This window comes from Chelonoidis abingdonii, chromosome 4, assembly GCF_003597395.2.
Source record: "Chelonoidis abingdonii isolate Lonesome George chromosome 4, CheloAbing_2.0, whole genome shotgun sequence".
In the NCBI taxonomy this organism is placed as follows: Eukaryota; Metazoa; Chordata; order Testudines; family Testudinidae; genus Chelonoidis; species Chelonoidis abingdonii.
Window position 1 is genome coordinate 131,158,808 of NC_133772.1, and position 17,746 is coordinate 131,176,553.

Sequence of the window (17,746 nt, forward strand, 5' to 3'; positions counted from 1 at the left end):
TGATAATAGGCTGTGGCCAGCGTTTCCATCACTGGGTGTCCTAATGTTAGGTTTTCACTATATTCACATCTAGTCTTCCCAGACCACTTGGTTAGATGTTTTCATTTAAGTAACTAAATTTCGGCACCCAGTTTAAAGTGTTGCCATGCACATTTACTAAATAACAGAGGCCTCTTCCTTAGAAAGAGCCTACTGAATCCACTGAGAATTTAGCCATTGAATTCCACCCTGACAGGACTGGGCCCAAAGAATAGATGGTGCAGCAGCTTTTGTTCTGAGGTTGGGTTCTTTTCCTAAGTAAAAGACTGAAAACAAAAGTTGATAAATTCTCCTCTGATCAAGACATTTTCCCAAATTAGAACAATTAATGTTGGGGCCAAAGCAAGCTGAAAAGAAACGCAAATATAACTAGAAAAGAAACAAAGACAAGGCAAGATATGGAAAACCCGATGGATTCTGTCTCTGGTTGGCAATTTGTCTCCTTTACTCTTTATCTAAGCCAAGTCAGCTCTTCCTTGAGAAGGAAATCAGAAGGAGGTACCCCCATTATAACCCCAGTGATTAAAGCACTCAACCAGGCTCTGATAAATGCAGGTTCAAATCCCCTGTGCCTGCTGAGGAGCAAGGATTTAAACCTAGTCTCCTACATCACTGATGAACGCCCCAACCACTGAGCTATTGAGACAGAGCTTTCGCAAGGTACCCCACTGAAGCTTTTCTGCTTTGTATTAAATACTTAAACAGCCATGGGAGCAGCAACTGGAACCTGAGTGTTCCAGGTGAGTAAGTCCCACTAGCCTATAGAGTTATTCTTGCACTCTCTGTGCCCAATGATTGTTGAAGAATGTTATATAAAGTGAAACAGCTTTAACAGATGAAACTGAGAGAGCCCCACCTCAGAATAGTCCAGTGATTAGGGCACTTGTCTAGAAGGTGGAAGACCTGGATTCAAGTTTCTACTCTGAATAAGACAGAGGAGACATTTGAACCCAGCTCTTCTGCAACCAATATAGGAAAGACACACAAGGAGAAAACACAACCACCACCACAAGTTTTGTGGAGGTTCGTTATGTTCTGACCACATGCACCAGATTGGCCCCTACCGGTGAGATAAATGGTGGAACACCTAGTTTGTGACTCTCACCAGGGCTTAGATTGGAGCAGGGTTGGATTTACACCTTACACACCCCTCTGCACAACATCTTCAGCTCCCCCCACCTACGACTGACCTTCATGTTGCGCACAGTTTTAGAGAGGTAAGATGCCCTCAGAACGCTGGTGCCCCTAGCCACATGTCCACTGTGCCTAATTGGAAATCCGGCCCTGGGTGTGAGGTAGGCACAAATCTATTTGGAGCTACACAGGACTTACATGGCTGTGAGCATGCTCACCAGCAGAACTTTAGGCATCAACAGGATTAGCCAGCAGCTGAGCAGTGGTTTTGTGAATGCCTGTGGTGCCTAAGTGTTGGAATTAGGTGCCTAAAATGGCAGGTAGGTGCCTATATTCCTCTTCTTAATCTAGTCCCTATGCTTCATTTCTGGGTAGTGGCGATTGTTACACATGAGATCCTGCACCCTTGAAATAAAGGGAACTTTGCCATTAACTTTAAGGTTGGCAGAATCAGGGCCTATTTTTGGTGATTCCATGACTCTTTGACCATCCAGAGTAATGCACAAAGCATACACTTGGCTTCTGATGCATCATAGATTAGAATAATGGCATAATAAATGTTCCTTAGAAGAGCACCATCCCTTTTACATATCATGCATTATGTTTTCAAATTGAAAATGAAAAGATGAAAGTATTGCCACCAGTGCAGCTACATAACTTTCTTTGGAACAGACAGAATTCAAGGTGAAAATTAACTTTGCTTTCCTCAGTATTTCAAATGGAAGCCACCTAAAAACTAGCAAAGGCATCCGGGATAAACAAGCGCTGGCTTGCGAAGTTGGGCAGCTTGTGAAAAGCCATGCAGAATGTTATGCTTCTTTCAGAATGTTTTTAAAAAATCATCTAAGGATAACAAATATTTAGCATCATCAATGTTCCAACTCATTTTTAAAGAAAAAAGGCATGAAACGTTACTCGCTCCAGGCTTGTCCCTGAATAAAATCAAAACTGCTGTTTTTGTCAATGTCTGAGAAAAATATAGCCTCTGTAGACAATGCAAAAAGAATTAAAGTTTTTATATTACTGTTTTTCATTTCCACTTTTCCGTCTCCCCTCCAGGTGCCAATAACTAAAAATTTATCCAGTGATTGTAAAACACATGGGGGTGAGTGACAACAAGAAAGCCTTTGTTAGCTTATGCATTTTTCCATACACTAATCATTATCCTATGGTGCAATGTACATAATTTAGATATATAATAATCTAGCTATGAGTATGTGATTGCTCCAATCACTGTCTAATTGGATACATCAGGCTCTTTGCTTTTGTCTACTCACTATTTAAACTATATGTTACAAACACAGAACATTTGTGTGTAAATAACAATTTTGGAAAAAGAAATGTTAACATAATTGGATCCATTCTCACCATTCCCAGCCCCCTTCCCTACTTCTGTCTCAGTAACTCTTTGCAGACCTTAGATTAATTAAAATAGGAAATATCATAGCTTCAGCTCATTTGCTGCAACACATACAACATGTGTCAATCAACTATAATTATATACCATATGTATTGATCCAAATCTTGTCCTCAGTTCTGTTTTTCCCATCATCATTAGGACCATGCAGCATTGCCTTCAGAAACACATGTGCTTTTTGGATAAAGTCTTGCTTTTCTCAATGTTAAGCCCCAGTCTTGCAAATAGTTCCTCATGGGGGGGGGAGCCTCATGACAGCATATAAGTCAGTGGGGCTCCACTTGGCCATAGATATCCACCCACATTGAACAGATTACAGGATTGGAGCATTAGGCCAAGATTTTCAAAAGTAACTAGTGATTTTGGGTGTCTCACTTTCTGAGTGCCTGGACTGTGACACCTTAAATGGGGACTGATTTTCAGAAATGCTGAGCACCCATCTGGTGAAACATAAGGCCCATTCAAGGTCCAGCAGGTTGGCACCCAAATATAATGTTACTTAAACAGAGTAGTTCCTCAAATTACTTGCCAGTTTTGAAAAGCTGGCCTTAGTCTCTATCATTAGCAGGCTTGAGCCACCCAGGCAAAATAATTTAAGGCAGCATGTGTATGTTGTTATAAATACATTCAATGATTAATATACAGTGTGGTATGGTGTGGTATGGCATAAGGGTTCTATCGGCATGAGTTTCAGGTAATTGGATTATTCATAAGTGGTGGGTAAAGCTACAAATGAGTTAAGGAGATCATCCCAAACGATTGCTGATATGAGCTCACACCATCATGTAATCTGCATATGCCACCTATGTTACAGGGAAAATAATTTGGAAATATTTGTTATAGTTGTAAAATAATGCCTTAGTGTTATTTTTGTACCCCTCCACATGTAAAGCCAGGTATCTTCATTACTGTCTTTGAGACGGTGCCTCCAAAAATCATCTTAAATAGCTTTACATCATCAGTATAATCAGCATAGCATCAGATACATGCACAATGTGACCCCTGTTAATCTCCCACTGTAACTAATCATGGGAGAGACCAAATCTGATAATACACATGGAGACCACAATAGAAGACATAGACATAGGTGTCAACATAAAAGGCCCCTTTTAGGGCCTCAGCCAAAGATGGCACTCAAAATTATCAGTTTCAACCCGGTGGAATTTTCTGCAGAGAAGGCTGACATTTTAAATGGCATGAAAGCAGATGTGTGTTTACAAGAGCCAGAGGGAGAGAGAGAACAGCACCAAATATCCCAGCAAATTGCTGTTAACATTGTAAGTAACATCTCTGGTAGCATGATACTTGCACATGACAAAAGACTAGTGAAAAACACTTCCAGGAAACACCATACTGCAATGGAACTTATCATGGTTGAACTCAATCAATTAGAGTTTTGGTTCACAAACCACCAGGTGAAAAGTTTGCCTGGCCAACCAACTTTGCTCTCCCAGAAAAAAAACGTCTTGTCAGAGGTGACTTCAACAGTCACATCACCATCTGGAAATATCCCAACATAGGGAAGAAATTGAAAAGCAGGTTGCAACAAATAACTTGCCCCTGCTCTACAACTTCAAGGATCAATGTACCTTCCAAAGTGCCTGATGAAACTAAGGGTATGTCTACACTATGAAATTAGGTCAAATTTATAGAAGTTGATTGTTTAGAAATCGATTTTATACAGTCGCTTGCATGTGTCTCCACTTTTGACCATTAAGACCATTAACTCGGCCGAGTGCGTCCACAGTATCGAGGCTAGCGTCGACTTCCAGAGCATTGCACTGTGGGTAGCTATCCCACAGTTCCCACAGTCTCCACCGCCCATTGGAATTCTGGGTTGAGTTCCCAGTGCCTGATAGGGCAAAAAGATTGTCACAGGTGGTTCTAGGTAAATGTCATCAGGCCTCTCCCCCCTCCCACCCTGGAAAGCAACGGCAATAAATTGTTTCTCGTCTTTCTTCTTAGGTTACCCGTGCAGACAACATACCACGGCAAGCATGGAGCCTGCTCAGCTCACCATCACTGTATGTCTCCTGGGTGCTGCCGGACATGTACTGCAGTGCTACACAGCAGCAGCTCATTGCCTCTTGGCAGCAGATGGTGCAGTACAACTGGTAGCCACTGTTGTCGTCTCCTGGGTGCACTTTTAGCAGACCTTGGTGAGGTCAGTCAGAGGCGCTGGACATAAATGGGAGATGACGATGGCTAGCAGTTGTACTGCACCATCTTCTGGCAAGCAGCCAGGAGACAACGATGGCCAGCAGTTGTACTACACCATCTGCTGCCAGCCTAAGATGTATAAGAGAGATGGAGTGGATCAAAACAATAAAGAGACCAGATTTGTTTTGTATTCATTTGCCTGCCCCCTGTGAATAGTAGAGGGGGAATAGCTCAGTGCTAAACCCAGGGTTGTGAGTTCAATCCTTGAGGGAGCCATTCTGTGTGATAACCCTGTAAACCATGTCGTCAGTTGCTCCTCCATCCATCAGAGTAACAGCAGACAATCATTTTGCGCCTTTTTTCAGCGCAGACACCATAGCATGGATCCCGCTCAGATCACTGCTGCAATTATGAGCACTGTAAACACCATGCGCATTATCCTGCAATATATGCAGAACCAAAACCCACAAAAGCAAAATCAGGAGAGGAGGCGAGGGCAACACAGTGATGAGAGTGATGAGGACATGGACACAGACTTCTCTCAAAGTACGGCCCCCAGCAATGTGGATATCATGGTGTTAATGGGGCAGGTTCATGCCATGGAATGCTGATTCTGGGCCCGGGAAACAAGCACAGACTGGTGGAACCGCATAGTGTTGCACATCTGGGATGATTCCCAGTGGCTGCGAAACTTTTGCATGCGGAAGGGCACTTTCATGGAACTTTGTGACTTGCTTTCCCCTGCTCTGAAGCACAAGAATACCAAGATGAGAGCAGCCCTAACAGTTCACAAGTGAGTGGTGATAGCCCTGTGGAAGCTTGCAACGCCAGACAGCTACCGGTCAATCGGGCATCAGTTTGGAGTGGGCAAATCTACTGTGGGGGCTGCTGCGATCCAAGTAGACAACGCAATCAAAGAGCTGCTGATATCAAGAGTAGTGACTCTGGGAAATGTGCAGGTCATAGTGGATGGCTTTGCTGCAATGGATGGGGACCCTAACTGCGGTGGTGTAGATGAAACCCATATCCTATCTTGGCACCGTGAGCAAACCAAACCAGCGAGTACATAACCAAAAGGGGTACTTTTCAATGGTGCTGCAAGCACTGGTGGATCACAAGGGACATTTCACCAACTCAGCGTGGATGGCCGGAAAGATACATGACGTCACATCTTCAGGAACTCTAGTCTGTTTCAAAAGCTTGTAGCAGTGACTTTCTTCCCAGACCAGAAAATACCGTTGGGGATGTTGAATGCCTATCAGTATCTCAGCCCAGCCTACTCCTTAATGCCATGGCTCATGAAGCTGTACACAGGCAGCCTGGACAGTAGTCAGGAGCTGTTCAACTATAGGCTGAGCAAGTGCAGAATGGTGGTAGAATGTGCATTTAAACATTTAGAAGCATGCTGGCACAGTTTACTGACTCGGATAGACCTCAGCGAAACCAATATTCCCATTGTTATTACCGCTTGTTGTGCACTCAACAATATCTGTGAGAGTAAGTGGGAGACGTTTATGGCGGGGAGGTTGAGGCAAATCTCCTGGTCGCTGATTACACGCAGCCAGACACCAGGACAGTTAGCAGAGTACAGGAGGGCGCGGAGCACATCAGAGAAGCTTTGAAAACCGGTTTCATGACTGGCCAGGCTACGGTGTGAAAGTTCTCTTTGTTTCTCCTTGATGAACCTCCTCCCACGCCCTTGGTTCACTCTACTTCTCATTTGCAGATATCAAACAGCAGCACCCTCATTTCCCATACCAAGCAACCTGCAGCTGCAGTTTTTGGGTTAATGTGCAGCACAAATCCAACTAACCCCCGCCACACACACACACACAATTCTCTGGGACAATCACTTCACCCTTCCCCCCACCGTGGGCTAACAGCAGGGAACATTTCTGTTCAGGCACAGGCAAACAGCCCAACAAGAATGGGCACCTCTGAATGTCCCCTTAATAAAATCACCCTATTTCAACCAGGTGACCAGGAATGATATCACTCTCCTAAGGATAACACAGAGAGATAAAGAACGGATGCTGTTTGAATGCCAGCAAACACTGGGACCATACGCCGCCATGCTTTGTTATGCAATGATTTCAGACTATGTGCTACTGGCCTGGCGTGGTAAAGTGTCCTACCATGGAGGACGGAATAAGGCTGCCCTCCCCAGAAACCGTTTGCAAAAGTTTTGGGAGTACATCCAGGAGAGCTTTATGGAGATGGCCCTGGAAGATTTCCACTCCAACCCCAGACACATTAACAGACTTTTCCAGTAGCTGTACTGGCCTCGAATGCCAGGGCAAATTAATCATTCAACACACTTGCTTTTAAACCATGTATAATATTTACAAAGGTACAGTCACCAGAGGTCCCTTTGCTGCCTGGTGGGTCCGGGAGGCAGCCTTGGGTTGGTTCGGGGGATACTGACTCCAGGTCCAGGATGACAAACAGTTTCTGGCTGTCAGGGAAAATGGCTTCTCCACTTCCTTGCTGTGAGCTATCTTCAACCTCTTCCTCATCATCTTCCTCGCCCCCAAAATCTGCAGCCCTGTTGCGTGCTTTTCCATTGATGGAGTCAAAGCACAGGGGTGGGGTAGTGGTGGCTGCATCACCTAGAATGGTATGCAGCTCATCATAGAAGCAGCATGTCTGGGGCTCTGACCCAGAATGGTCGTTTGCCTCTCTGTTTTTTTGATAGGCTTGCCTCAGTTCCTTAAGTGTCACGCGGCACTGCTGCAGGGCCCTGTTAGGGCCTCTGTCCTTCATGCCCTTTGAGATTTTTTCAAATGTTTGGGCATCTCATACAGCGATCAGATCCCGTACCCACAGTTCGGTCCATGCTGGAGCTCTTTTGCGATTCTGAGACTCCATCATGGTCACTTCTGCTGATGACATCTGCACTCACCTGCAGATCACCACGCTGGCCAAACAGGACATGAGATTCAAAAGTTGTGGGCCTTTTCCCGTCTACCTGGCCAGTGTATCGGAGTTGAGAGCGCTGTCCAGAGTGGATAGCTCCCGGAGGCCAATACCGTCAAATTGTCACCACAGTATCCCAAATTCGACCTGGCAAGGTCGATTTCACTGCTAATCCCCTCGTCAGGGGAGGAATACAGAAATCGATTTTAACAGCCCTTTAAGTCGAAAATAACAGCTTCGTCATGTGGGCAGGTGCAGGGTTAAATCGATCTAACGCGGCTAAATTCATCCTCAACTCGTAGTGTAGACCAGGGCTAAGAGTTCAATCCCAACCTAAACTTTGCCACCTCTGGATGTGCAGGCAATTTCAGAAGGGAGGCAATAGCAGCAATCTCAGAGCACAGCATAGACCAGTGCAAGTGATAATAAGGGCTGCAGTACATCAAAGATGACTTCAAAACCTGCAAAATTACAGGGGTTGTGTTTGTTGATCTGTTGGCTGCATAGGACACTGTTAACTATCATGCACTTCTACTGAGATTGGCAAGATGGTCCAGTCATCTCCCTGCTTCAGAACGGATGTTTCTTCACTGAGATGGATGGGCAGAAAAGTCAATGGTATAATGAATAGTGCCAAGGTTCAGTGCTATCACAATTGCTGTTTAATATCTAAAGAAATGATTGACCAGAATTTTCCAACAAGCACAGATTCATTTATGCAGATGATCTTTGCATTGTTCCCTGAGTGCACCTGGAAAATACTATTGCACATGGTTTTTGAATGCTTACCCTAGCAAGCCAGAAGCATGTATCTTCCACCTGAAATGCCATTAAGTCCAATCAAAAACTCCAAATATCTTGGGCTAGTACAACCCTTGAGCACTATGAACCTCTGTTGCTGCTTGTGGTCATATTAGGCTGAAATCTGACACTCAAAGAGCATCTCAAGAAGTTGAAAAAGAAAGTGAACTTCAGTAATTGTGTACTCCAGAAGCAGGCCAATAAAAATTGGGTGATGACTCTAATATACTCAGAGCAACTAGTCTCGCACTATTATTTAATTGTAGAGTACTGTGCACGACTGTGGTCCCACTCGAGCCAGGCACAAAAAATTGATATTGAACTATGTCAACCCTCAAGGATCGTCACAAGGACTTTGAAACCAACTCCCATGTGGCGTGAGGGAGACCCTGGTGCACATATAGTTGGAGTGCACCAGGTTGCAGCCCCTATTCTGGCTCCTCTTTGGTACTTTATTGTGGTTTTGGTTGCACTTTTCCCTTCACTTGTTCATATACGCACTTCCTATTTGTGGCCCCACAAAGTTGCGGGACTTCCTCCCAGCCCTGGCCAAAATGGCCATCTACAAAACCAGGGAGAGGAGGTTGGCCAGCAGGGTATCCTATGACTGTGGGGCTTATTTCCCCTCCTCAGTCCATTCACACATCTGGGCAGAGTTCCTCTGGGCAGTGTCCACTGGCTCCCTTAACACCTCCAAGGAGCAGTGGGCGCTGTCCAGGGTTCTCTGCTTGGTGTCCCCATCCTATTCCCTTCATTTAGCCCTATGACTTCACTCCTGTCCCTGTTTTATCTTTAGTTGTCTCTCGTACTCACTTGGTATCCCAGACCTGTGGATCCTCCCCTTAGGCTGGGGGGACGTCCTTTAGTAGTGAAGCCTGCCCACTTCCTGGATCCCAATAGGATATTGTTGCTATATGGCCTTGTAGGTCCTGCACTACCATTAGAGAAGCAGGATGCCTGCAGTAAAAAAGAGACAAAATCAGTTCCATGATCCAAGACATCCACTGTGTGCACAGATTCCACCACCTACGAGGCTGAAGTCGAGAGAGAGCTTTCCTCTGAAAATCCCTTACCTCAAAATACCACTGTGGAAGGCTACAGAGTACAAAATGTCAGGAAACGCAGATGATTCTGAAGAACTAGCTTCCTTCAGAGCAATGCCCTCCAGACACTGATCTCAAAAAAAACCAGTGATGTACACTAAACGGAGTGAGAGGGGGGTGATAATATGACCAAGTGCAAGCTCAGGAATAACCCCAAATATGAATGCGGAGAGCCTAGACAAACCTTTGAACATTGCCTGATGCCAACATCCTGTACTCCCTGGGAACTATTCAAGATAAATGATAACACCAGATCTTGGTTGTGGTTTTGGAGTGACAAGCTACCATGATGATGATTTTAAAGTCCAGTATCTCACATTTTAGGGAATCCTCAGGATAGTTCAAATTTGCACTAGCTTATAATAGCCCCAAGGTACTATTATGCCAGTGAGTGCAGTGATCTTCATCCACGCCCCCTTTCTCCTCTGGAAAGGTTTAATCAGCATCTTTTTATACCCGTTACCCAGGATTTCCTTCCTTTACCTTATAACCCACTTTCATAGGCAGCAAAACCTCTGCCTTTTATATACCTGGCCTATTTATATTTTAACAAGAACTCTTACATTTCACAGCTGAATTAGAGTGCTAATAAATTTGTCCCTTTTTCTGGCACAAACTAGTTCTTAATTCAATATAATTTATCCTTAAGGAAGAAAGCAGAAAATTGGAAAACAATCTGAAATAGATTAATTACATCTGACTCGTTATTTTGTTTAATTCTTAAAACTTTTTTTTAGCTCAGTACTCATGGATATTGTTTTTTCACTGTGTAACATTTCGATGGATCAGTATATAACTGGATGTATGTGACAGAAACATCAATAATGAAATGCAGTATCTGTTTGAATTGAACAATTCAACAATTATAATCAGTTTTTTTTCCTCTGGTAAAAAAAATAGGTTTCCATGTTTGAAACCCCATTACAAGAATGCACCCGCCTTTCATAAAGCTGAGAAAGAAATATAAATGACTATGATAAATACGACAAAATGATTCTTTTAATTGTTACCAGTGGTATTTGGAACAGCACAAATGAAGACTATGTTTCCATGCAGAACTATGTAGTGGCAGTGATGTGTCGGGTAAACTGAACTGGGGGAAATTATACGCTGAACCACTAGATCAAAGCAAAGGTACTCAAAATATGTTTGCACCTCTGATATCAAATTGTGTCAGGTTGCAGTTTTTACACCAATCAGGGAACAGAAAAAATATCATGTTATTTAGTGACCAATCACAAACCATATTCCAAGAATAAGTTGCTGCAAACAAGGTAAGGTAATCCTTAAGTGGGTGTACAAATTTGTAAAGGCCACAGTCTTTCAAATAGTTCTAGAGCCAGATGATGCCATTTATATCAGCCATAGGAAGCTGCCTTCAGATATATATAGATTTAGACAACATGAGCCAGCCACATCCCCTGCAACAGAAAATCTGGCTTTACACATTCTAGGTGAGAATACTGAGCCAGTATATTACTAACAATGCACTGTAGGTAGAAAACCTTTGACGGGGTGGAGGTAAATCCCCTAGGAATGCCTCAATTTGCAAAAGTTAATTTAAAAGCACAGAATAGCCACTTCTAAGACAGTTATTAGTGCAGTAAACCTGTGAAAAAACGCATATTTTCTTTGTACTGTAGTAACATACAAGGAAAGTACAAAGGGATTATTTTAAAGGAAGGCATACATGTTTGTGCACAACTGTTCTGCATTTAATGTTTAAGTCCATATTGCGGGTATCTCCTTATCTAGGGGTAATTCAGACTTATAAGGGAGTATGTGCCACGCACTAAACTGCAGTCTGACTAAAAACCTTGCTGCTGCAGCTGGTTTGAAGCATCTAAGAGCCTGGGAACTGCAGGAAAGTTATATTAAAAAGACAGTAATCATAGCATCCTGTACAGTTTAATTGGCAAGAATAATTTCATGATTGCAGTTAGCCTGAGTGAGGCACATTGCTCCAATTATGTGTATCATCAGTGCACACGCAAAGACTAAAAACTACCTATATAATCAGGACAACTTAAAATATTCCGGACTTCCATGATTACAATTAGTCTGTGGGAATTATTTGCCAATCATAAGATTGCCTAACATCATAAAGTAAGGAACAGCTATTTTAAAGGTGAAATAGGTTCATCAATTTTAAGGCCATTGTGATCATCTGGCCTCACCTCCTCTGTAACACAAGCCATAAGAATCAAAGGAATGATGGATGATGACTTATGATTTATGTTCTGCCTCAATGAAATGAATTCATTCATTCATTCCTCAAATGAATCAAAGGAATGATGGATGATGACTTATGATTTATGTTCTGCCTCAATGAAATGAATTCATTCATTCATTCCTCAAATGAATCAAAGGAATGATGGATGATGACTTATGATTTATGTTCTGCCTCAATGAAATTTTGTTTTTAAATATTGCCCAGCTACAGCTGCATCATCATATTTTTTATTGTTCAGTGTGTCATTGATGGGGATGCTACACATGTTACTGGTTGGGACATATTCACTCTGGAAAGGTCATTGAACAATTATGTTAATCTGAGCATATAAAGGCTGTGAATTAGTTGTAAATATACTTTTAAAACAAATTGTGTTTGAGCTACAATTTTCCATGCTTCATCTCAGTCCAGCGTCATCTTTTGTTAATTAAAATTTGGGCAAAATCAGTTATGTCCTCAGAATTATGAGAAAAAATGCAATTTCCTCACATATTCCTAAGTGCTAAAATACCTAAATAAAAAAAGGCTAAAGCTAAAAACTTCAAATTTGAATTGCTTTGCTGCCCTCAGCAAGGATGGGGGAAACAATTCAGGTTTAAAACCAACACATACACACACACACACACACACCTTAGAGCAATACAAAATGTTGATTATTTGCAGATAAGGACATGTTTGTCAAAGAAGCCTCACCTAAGGTTCTTTCTTTTGAGGACAACTAACATTAAGTATATCTCAGTTAAAGATATCCATATTTCTCTCTCTCTCTCTTTTTCTTAAAACAAACAAACAAACAACAGGTAAATTAAAAACCTGATTCTGCAAGGCACTGAGCAGCTCCTGAAATGATGAAGTCAATGGGGACTGAAGGTACACTGTGTCTGGCAGACTTAGCCTCAGTGGGAAATCAAGAACATAAAAATAAGTAGATCAACTGCCTGTCTGGAAACACCTCTTTGCTTGTAACACTTTGAGCTAAGCTCACAAAGTGAACAGCTAATGAAATAGCTTCTTTTTCACCTGTGCAAATAGTATAATATTGAACATGAATGAATGTCAAGAAGCATCTCAAAACTCTGAAATAGTTTGGATCTGAAGTCAAACAATGCAACTGGCCTATCTCTGGAAAAGATATCAAATCTGGAACCATATTCAGATCTGGCTCCAAAGATGTAACTTCATCTTTACCTTCTGTAAATTTTCTCTTCCACCCTATTAGGTGTTTGCATATTCCTGCCAATAATATCATTTAAAGAATTTCACAATTTATACCTGAATTCTATGTTTGATTATTGATATGCAGAGTACGTTTTGCACAGTACTTGCTTTCTGTATCTTTAAAAAAAATCTATATCTGTGGTGTTGTTTTATTTCCAAGCTTTTATTTCAGCTCACACAGGCATTTCAAATTTCAATAAAGAAAATATTTCTTAGAACAATAAAATATATTAATTTTGGTGTGCTTTGTTTGCATCCGTTCAGGTGGCTGCTTAGCCAAATACTTTATAAAAGTATTGGTCTTAATTTACAAAGAGCTTTATTCAATGAAACAGCAGAATGCCCTGTTGGCCTGCTCAGCTGTATACATAACAGACATCTGGAAAAATGCTCTAATTCAATACTGCAAAATAGCCTAGGAAAATCAGAAGTTCTTCTCTCTATAGGCAGTTATAATCCAGAGTGACACCATTCAGCAGATCGTTAATGCTAGCTTAATTATTTTTTCTGTTTACTGTTGAAGAGCTCCTTTTCTCACTTCCACCTGGCATCTCCATGTTGTTATAGTAAGAGTTCTAGCAAGTACTCCCCTCTCAATCCAGGAAAAGTGTCTCTCAGGTCAACTTCCAGTTGTTCATTCTGTATATCTTTATTTTATTTACCAACACAAAAAATAGATTCATGGTGGGTTTGTTTCCTCTCATGCTGTCTTGTGCTGATTTTTTTCCTACCATGGGGCCACCTCGTCCTTATTTAACATGATTATATTTAAATTTCAGTCTATAACCTTTGCCATTGTTTTTTCTTAATAGAAAAAAGATGCTCCACTATTACTGTGGCTTAATTTTCCATTGAACCCACTCTAATTTAGTGTGGCTCAATAGTTAATATGCTTGAGATTGCCTAAGATTTTTTCCCCTGACAAACCAAAGAGAAAAATACTGATAAAATATGAAGCATAAAGATTTTTTACTGTCAATATTTGACTCTGTATATAAAGTTGGCAGTTGTTTAACAATTATTCCACTTTATAATGATTACCACTGGAAATGTAATATTTTTCTCTCCCTGGCTTTCCCAAATATGCTCCATATGTAACTAACAATTCCATATGTTCATCTCATACGCTCAGATTTCCTGCAGACCCGCTTCCTCTGTGTAAGAGTGGGGTCTCTACAGCTCAAAGGACCTGGTGATTTCTGAATTTTATACATGCTCGCAGTTACAGCCATTCAGCAACACTGAAATCATTAATTCTGAAGAAATTCCGGCTTTCATTTGGATCACATATTGCAGACCAGACCGGAGAATATATTTATAATAACAATAGTTTAATGTTTACTTATGTTCATCAACAGATGGTAAAACAGCATAAAAAGAAACACTTAGAAGAAGGAAGAACAGTTTTGCACAGAAAAAAATGGCTACATTTAATTTATGCCATCACTAAATCTAAAGTCAGGAAAGTACATGATTTTCAAAAGTAACAGAAATATATTTTGTGTTGACTAATCATGCTAGAGATCAGACACTTCCTCTCTTGTGTTTCTCTTTCTCAGAGCTGAAAAGTAGATTTTTGATTAATCTCTCCTTCAGCTTACCAATGTCCCTCTATCATTGGTGTCAGATACCACTGTGATAGGAATGAATATGTAGACAGATTGAAGCAGCACATTTTCTTGTCAGAGCAGTCTCCTTGGAGCAGCCCTGCCTTGGTCCTGGGTCTCTATGGCCATGGAAGCAAACACTAGAGCAGGTGGCGTCTCCCAATTATTTATTCTCCTATTGGTGTCTCCCTCAGGACTAAGCATTCACACTTCTGGTCTCCCACCTCCCCAAACGCCATTGTACCACCTCCTCAGCAAACATATTTTTTCTCACTTCCTGGGTAGGCTGGTTGATATTTGGTTGTCCTCTCCAAGGACATCAGTGCTCATCAGCTGCTTCAAAACACATTTACTCTCAGCTGCAAACTTCACTATCTGACTGATCAAATTTTGCCCTCAGTAACATCTACATACCTTTTTGGACATACATCAAATAACATTAATTTCATTTACCCCAAAGTACTACACAGCAACCCTACCCACAGACTCAAATTTTGTGGATCCTTCTTGGCAGAAAGTAGTATTTTTGGTAATGCAAATGTCCTTGATTTCAGCCAGCATGGCACAGCTACTTTCCAGCAGGATAGATATATTTTCTGTCATCCTACTGTAAACAAAATAAAGGAATAACTCAAACTGGCCTTCCCAATCATTTCTTTCATCTGGAAAGGGGTGTCTGCAAGAAATCCTACTTTATATTGCATGATCCAGTTTAAAGAATATTTTCCTCTATGAAGTATGGCATCACGGGACCCAGAATTGATAAGAACTCAAAAATCCATTGACTAGGGAACTCAGCTTGTGTTGAAATGTACTGTGAATAAATTTTATCCCTGTCAGCTACTTATTGGAAAACCGTCAGAACAAGGCTCTCTAAATAGCATCGTTAACCATTTTGCCCTCTCATAACTTGGTACCCATGTATGTGATCATGGCCAGGTATAAGAGAATTTAGCATATTGAGAAGGTGGCTGAGAACACAAAGAAATGGGAAGATTTGGGTAAGGAAAACAAGTTGTATATGTTTTGATCTCTCAACCTCAGTGCATAAAATCAAGTTGTTTTAATCAGCAGTAAGGGTTACACTAATCTTTTTCATGACTCATAGCCTCATCTATCGACCTCAGCCATGTTATGTAAAGACAATTCTCTTCATCTTACTGCATGTTCTTTGGGACAATTTACTACAGATGTGGAAGGAAACCTCAGCCCAGCATGAAAACAAAGACTTGTTTAATACTTATTTTAAGCATTCATATGAAATTACAAAGCATATATGTGGTCTGTTTCTGAACTATTTTATGTCTATCACAAATCTTAAACTCATCAAAAGCTAAGTAGGAAAAAAGACTTTACAAATGAAGAGTAGGGTGACATTTTTGTTGTGACACTATCTGCAAAATGTAAAATTTATTGAAGAAATGGGCCGAAATCAAAATCTTTGTTTGGACCAACTCTGAACTACTGGACTGTCCAAAATCCAAACATGAGCTTGCAACCCATTGTCTGTCCTGTCTATTTAGATTGTAAACTCTTCAGGTGAGGAAGAATCTATTATATGTATATCACAATGGGACCTTATCACAACGGGACCTTAATCTGGGTTGGGGTTTCTAGACAACAACTTTGCCACCACTCGCAACATTTTTTCCTACCATCATTTTGCTGATTAGCAACTATTAACTGGAGTTATTTAATATTAATATACACCGCATATTTTTATCCTGCATTCTAAAAGGAGAATCTATTGGTAACTAGACCACCCAACAGGCCTGGGTTGCATATGACTGTCCCGCTTTGATCCCATCCCCAACATCCTTGTCCCAGATGAAGTAGACCATCTCCCAAATTCAGAGCCATCAAAAGGGGTGGTTGGGGACAGAAGGGGAAATTTGCTCTGGGACCCCAAACCAAGTTCTGTTGTTATCTGGTGCATGGGGTCACAATGCTACTCAGGTTTTGCTCAGCTACCCCTGTTTCTGTCTATCAAGGGGCAGTCCAACCAAATTTGAGCTGCATTCAGACCCTGTGTACTAGGTTGCAATGCCAATCAAATTTGGCCCATTCGCCCTTCCAACTCCATCTATGGAGATGCAGATGGACCAAATCTGACATGCAAGTGGACCAAATCTGAGTGGCGCTGCATCCCGCTTTAGCCACTTGAGCCGTTGGGAGATATGGGTCACTGAATAGAAAAGGTTACTGACAGTTAAGGGTTTGACAGTCGGGCGCTGTAACACAAGTGTATGTGTAATCATAGCTCACTCTAGAAGCTTGCCCACATACAGAGTAAGAGCCTGCTATCAGTACCACCTATAGAGTTACACCTTTAGCTCAAGGGGTAGAAAGCGGTAGTTTGGGGGCTGAAGGTTTTATCCCTGCAGCTGACTCATGGTGGAGGGTTGTTACAAATCCACTTCAGCAAGGAAATAAATAGCCCTAGTGAAGTAGTCCCCCAGGACATAAAAGTTTATCCCTTGTGATTCACTACAAAGGAGCACTGCTAAAAGAAGTTCCATATTAGACTGTAAGCTTTTTCGGCGCGAACTGTTTTTTTGTTTTGTGTTTGCATAGCACATGGGGTTGCTTGCTGGTCCAAAACTGAGTCTGCTAGGCATTACTGCAATGCCAATAATAAATAATAACAAATTAATAATCTGGTAGAAATCAGAAATAAACTTCAGGGAAAGTGAACTGCAATTCCATCCACTTTAGAAAAGTCCACACAATTCCCATTTCAAGGAAGATAAAATAATAATCACGCAAAGCGGAGAATTAACTAGAGTGTTTTCATTCCTAAGAACAGCCAATCTAGAAGAGGCATAGGCTCTTGTCAACTTTGTTGCTAGTTGGTTGCACTAAAAATAATCACAGTTGTTTGGAAATGAGGAGAGGAATTTTCAAACGTGAAATGGACAAGATGCAGCAATAGCACCCTTATCTGTGGTCAAATAATGTGAGCAAACTTGTATCACAAAATCAGTTTATCAGAGTGATAATAGTGGCTATTTATAATATTTACACTGCTTTTCTCTGTCCAAAAAAATTCTACCAAGCTCAATATAAAGACATTAAGAGTTATATTTTGCCTATTTTCTTTTGTACATCTGTTATCTTC